At 49.8% G+C, this 4,884-nt stretch overlaps 1 long non-coding RNA gene across 1 annotated transcript in view; it reads left to right on the top strand.

Moving 5' to 3' along the window:
• The first annotated feature begins 1,397 nt into the window (after nt 1-1,397).
• The window catches only part of LOC108444903, a 25,259-nt gene continuing 21,772 nt past the window's right edge, over nt 1,398-4,884 (top strand). The window contains exon 1 of the long non-coding RNA XR_001859624.1: nt 1,398-2,351. This is a non-coding gene — a long non-coding RNA (uncharacterized LOC108444903). The remainder of the gene's footprint in view (nt 2,352-4,884) is intronic.

The following is a 4,884-nucleotide window of genomic DNA, read 5'->3' as shown; positions in this document are numbered from 1 at the left end:
GTCAGGAGTGACTGCAGCCCCTCGGACAGGGCGTGCTCACCCCTCAGCTGTGTGCAGCAAACCAGCCAGCAAGTTTCTCTTCTTCCAGGAGGAACTTCCCTGGCTGGAAAAGGGGATGCTCACTCCCATTTTAATCCCTTTTCACGAAGTGATGCAAACTGTAATAACTCCCTTGTGAGTGATGTCAAGTCCAGACTCATGTTTCCCAAGACAGGGGGTTACTGGGATGGATTTTCCTCACTGGCTGTGAGGTAATCAGGGGTGCCCTGAGGTCAGCTCTGAGCACCACGTCCTCCTAAAAGCCACATTAATCAGTTGGACCCTTCGGAATTCTGTCAAGTACAGATATCTTGGTGAGCAGCTGCAAAACCCGGGTAAGACATTAAGGCTGGGAGACTTGGGAAGGAGTGACAGGGTAAGGGGGAATGGCTTCAAACTGACAGACAGTAGGTTTAGATTGGACATTAGGAAGGAATTCTTCCCTGGGAGGGTGGGCAGGCCCTGGCACAGGGTGCCCAGAGCAGCTATGGGTGCCCCTTGATCCCTGGAAGTGTCCAAGGCCAGGCTGGATGGGGCTTGGAGCAACCTGGGATAGTGGAAGGTGTCCCTGTCCATGGCAGGGGGTAGAATGGGATGAGCTTTAAGGTCCTTTCCAACTCAAAACATTCTGGGATTCTATGATTTAACTATAAGGAATTACTGGAAATCCCTCTCGCATGTCTGGGAAACTTTACAAGCCACCCCAAATTTCCTTAAGTGCATTTGTGGGGAGGGGACAAGCCCACAGGGACACCAGTTCCAGGGAAATGCTGGGAATCTGACCCACGTGCTTCCCTGTGTCCTGTGCACTGGAGTGGATAATAAACTCACTGAAGCTGCTTGTTTCAGACAAAATGTTCCTTATCCAGTGAGTCAGCAACATCAGGCTGTTTCCATGTGGAGCTGGAAAGCTCATCCACACGGGCTGGGAGAGGCCAAAGTGACAGATCTGAAGATGGTGCAGAAGGGAAAAAGAATGAAAATAAAGAGGAATGGGAGTTCAGGGCAAGTCCCAAATCAAACAAGCAACCAATCTGACAAATCCATGTAGCAGTTGACTTGCTCCCCTTGTCCCATGTACTCTGATGTGACATTGGAAGAAAAACTGAGCTTTCTTTCCTGCCGGCACAGTTCTGCTCTGTTACAGCGGGGATTCTGCAGCACGATGTATCAAACCAGGAGTCCCGTGGAAAAGAAACAGATAAGGACCGATTCTTGCTAGGTGTTTGCTAGGTGTTTGAGGGCTGTGTGAGAGCTGTGTGAGAGCTGTTTGAGCTGTTTCAGAGCTGTGTGAGAGCTGTGTGAGAGCTGTGTGAGAGCTGTTTGAGCTGTTTCAGAGCTGTGTGAGAGCTGTGTGAGAGCTGTTTGAGCTGTTTCAGAGCTGTGTTTGAGCTGTTTCAGAGCTGTGTGAGAGCTGTGTGAGAGCTGTTTCTCCCTGCAGCCGCTCGGCCGGGCTGTGCCGAGGAGCCGAGGCCGCCCCGGGCCCGAGGGTCCTTCCCGCGCAGGGAGCACAGAGCAGCCAATGGGAGCGGGGCTGAGCAGGGGCTGGGAAACCCCGTGCCGCCCTCAGCGCCCCTCGCCCGGGGCTGCGTCATGGCGGGGGAAAGGGGCGCCGACACTGCTGCATTCATCACCTTCAGCTTCAGGGCAGGGAGTGCTCAGGCTTGTGGAAAGAGGAACTGTCCTCACGCTGTGTCCTTTGCTGCCCCTCCGGAGCAGGAGCTGGAGAGGGAGCAGCATTCCCGAGGCAGCTGCTCAGGGGCCTGTGCTGCTGCACTTCCGAGCTGGTAATTAGTGAAACACTCTGGGAGCGGTCTGCAAGAATGAGCTGCTCTTAATTAGCAGTGCGTTCGTCAAGTGATGTGCAGAGATCGTGGAGAAGCTTCAGAAAGTCTGAGACTTAGTCCAGAAATGGTTCAGGGCTGTACTGGCAGCCACGTTATTAGGCAGGTTTTTATTATGTATCTTTAAACTCATCGCAACGTCTTTCAAAATGTTCTGGAAAAGACATAATCCCATCTGCTGGATCACCCAGAGCAGGTGAATAAAGGAATGATGAGCCTTCACAGCCTTCTTTGCACCGTTTCTAAGTGTGGGAGCACTGACTGCAAAGTTCTCCATTGCTGGTTTTGACTGGCTGAGGTAACCAGCAAATCCCGAGGAGCTGCTTTCCATGGAATCACATGCCTTGGAGCAGACAGCCATTTATAGAGCTCCAGAAAAGACCGAAACTGCTGTGGGTTATTGCTGTCCCCAAATACCCTTCGTACACAGGACATTGGAGTCATCTTTGCAGCAGCGGCAGAGCAGTGGTGAGTGTGACTGGAACCCCAGAAGCAGAGCGCACACTGCTCATGTGGGAGCTGGCAAAAAGCTTTCCCGGGGCTCTGTGGACATGCCAGGATCCCATCCACGCACACATCCATGTCTCCATCCCTGTGCATGCATGTGTGCGTCTAGTGCTGCAGTCCTGTGCCTAATAAATCCCCGTGGCCCTATAAAACCCAATTACTAATGTGTTTAAAGTAAAAGATGAGTGTATATTTATAACCATGTGTAGTATTTTATATAACACTCTAGAACAGATGTCCAGGGAGCAGCAAAATTTTAATTAAGGTTTTCTCATTGCTTTTGCTAAGGAGTCCAATCAAAGTCCCACTGAAAGACAGGAGTGAGACATTAAAAAAACCCCACACAGTGGCAAATGTTTACATGTATTTTATAACTCATGCTGTAAAGGACATCTGTGGCTCATCTAGTGCAAAAAAAGCCAAAACTATCTGGTACGAGGCTTTGTTCTACTTATGCTTCCGTGATGATCGTGCCATGAGTAGTGTGGAAAAACCTTCAGTGTCCTGGATTTCTTTTTGTGTTTGTCCCATGATTTATCAGCACTTTATAAAGAGGCAGAAATATGTTTGATCTCTGGGTTGATGCATTTTTAAGGGACTTTCTCAGCAACTCCAGCTCTGCTGGCTGAGGGCCTTGCAAGTTCCATTGAATTTAAACCACCTTTGGGCGCAAATAAACCTCATGCCTGGTTTGCAAAGAGGGGCTTGAAGGAAAAAGTATTAGGGGAGTTGCCCATTGTCCCTGAGGGTGTCCCTAAGTGGACACCACAGTGTGGCCATCTTGCTCCTGGGAGCTCCCTGAGTCAGGTCAGAGATGGGAGACAGTGGGCTCCTCTTGCATGTGGAAAAGGAGATTTTCCTGCGTTCCGAGGAATTACCGAGCTGGTCCTAGAGGCTGGAATAATGCTGCTGGAGGGCATGCTTGGGGTTCTTTCTGCATAGTAGGTTATCTCCAGACCCTTGGCACCTTCTCCCCCACTCCATGCTCAGTCTGGGAGCTCTCCTGGTTCCTTCTGGTTGGGGAAGCCCTGAAGGACTGGGCTGGAGACAGGACAAAGGGAAAAGCCAGACTGTTTCCACGTGCCTTTTCCTTGCATGCTGAAGCTGATCCAGACTGCCTGTGAGCCAGGCTCCCCAGGAGAGCCATCAGTGTGCTCCAAGTGGAGTGGGAGAGCACAGGAATCATTTGCTGCCCTACTGCAGTGCCTGCTCCATTATATTTAAGTATTATTAACTATGATTAAGTGCACGATCAGGAGACAGAGCTGCTTTCATGAATTGCCTTTAATATTCCAAAAGGCTGCTGTGATGGTGCTGGAACATCACTGTGTGAGTGATGGGATGGAAATCAATTAACAGGTGGAAAAATAGGCTGGTACATGAAAAACTCTCTGAAAAAGGCACCCACTTCTTCCTTGGGATCTTACTCATGAGACAACAAAAGGGAACCCACACAGATGAAGGCTGAACCATTCATTTGGAAGTTTTTAATTTCTTCCCTAAGGGAAGCTGCAGAATATTTTTAAAGTGTCTACAGTGTTATAAATCCGCCCTTTTTGGTCTCAAGTATTTGTTTTTATAGTACATCTTACATGCTAGATGCTGATTTCCCTGGATGGCTGCACCTCAGATCCTGGTGGGGCTCAGGGAGGGCATCCGTGGTGTGGCCCTTTGCAGTGAGATGGACAATCTTCTCTGCAAACTGCTGTTTGTAAGGGGGACCTAAAGCCTTTCTCCATTGCTTTTCCTTTTTTGGCTCCTGTGTTTGCACTTGTTCTATGAACTGGGCTGTTTATGAAGAAAGCAACTTCCACACCTGTCCACAACTGGCTTTCTTTCCAAACTCCTCTCCACTGCTTTCCCTCTGTGTTAACCCGGCAAGTTAAGTTTCTGAGGCTATTTCCTAACTACAGAGAAGGTGACAAACACCTCCTGAGATGCTCTGGATGTTGTCCTTCCAGACCACTTCCCTCTTTTCATAAGATTTTTGTTGCTGCTTCTTTTCTTTAGCACGTCCTGCTCTGAGAGCTGGGGTCATTCCTGGCTGGTGCAGTTTGTGCACCTGGAAATCACCTGGAAGTCGGCCCTGTGGCACGTTTGCAGGCAGTTTGTCACTTCCAAGGCACACACAGGACACTGTGCACACCTTGCAGCCAGTTCAGACAGAAGCCATGGAATTTGCTCCGGATTTCCCAGGCATTTGGCATCTCAGCAGGTTATCTGGGAAAATTGTTGTCTTTCAGGCAGAGTTATTAGAGCTGACAGTGCACCAAAAATTAGTGACATCAGGCATCATGAGGACACAGGGGTGCCACATCCCTGAGGAGCAGCTGTGTCCGCAGGGAACTTCCATGGCCTTGCCTGGTTATCACCTCAGGCTGTGACGGAATCGTAGGTGCTGACGTTTGGAGAGAGAGACGTTTGTAATTTCTCTGGCAGAAGCAGGCCACAGTCACTCAGCAGGCAAAAGAGCGGACTTTCTCCATCCCTAGAC

This window comes from Corvus brachyrhynchos, unplaced genomic scaffold (genome assembly GCF_000691975.1).
Source record: "Corvus brachyrhynchos isolate BGI_N302 unplaced genomic scaffold, ASM69197v1 scaffold412, whole genome shotgun sequence".
In the NCBI taxonomy this organism is placed as follows: Eukaryota; Metazoa; Chordata; class Aves; order Passeriformes; family Corvidae; genus Corvus; species Corvus brachyrhynchos.
The sequence above is the reverse complement of the archived record's forward strand: the minus strand, read 5'-3'. Positions and strand labels throughout refer to the sequence as shown.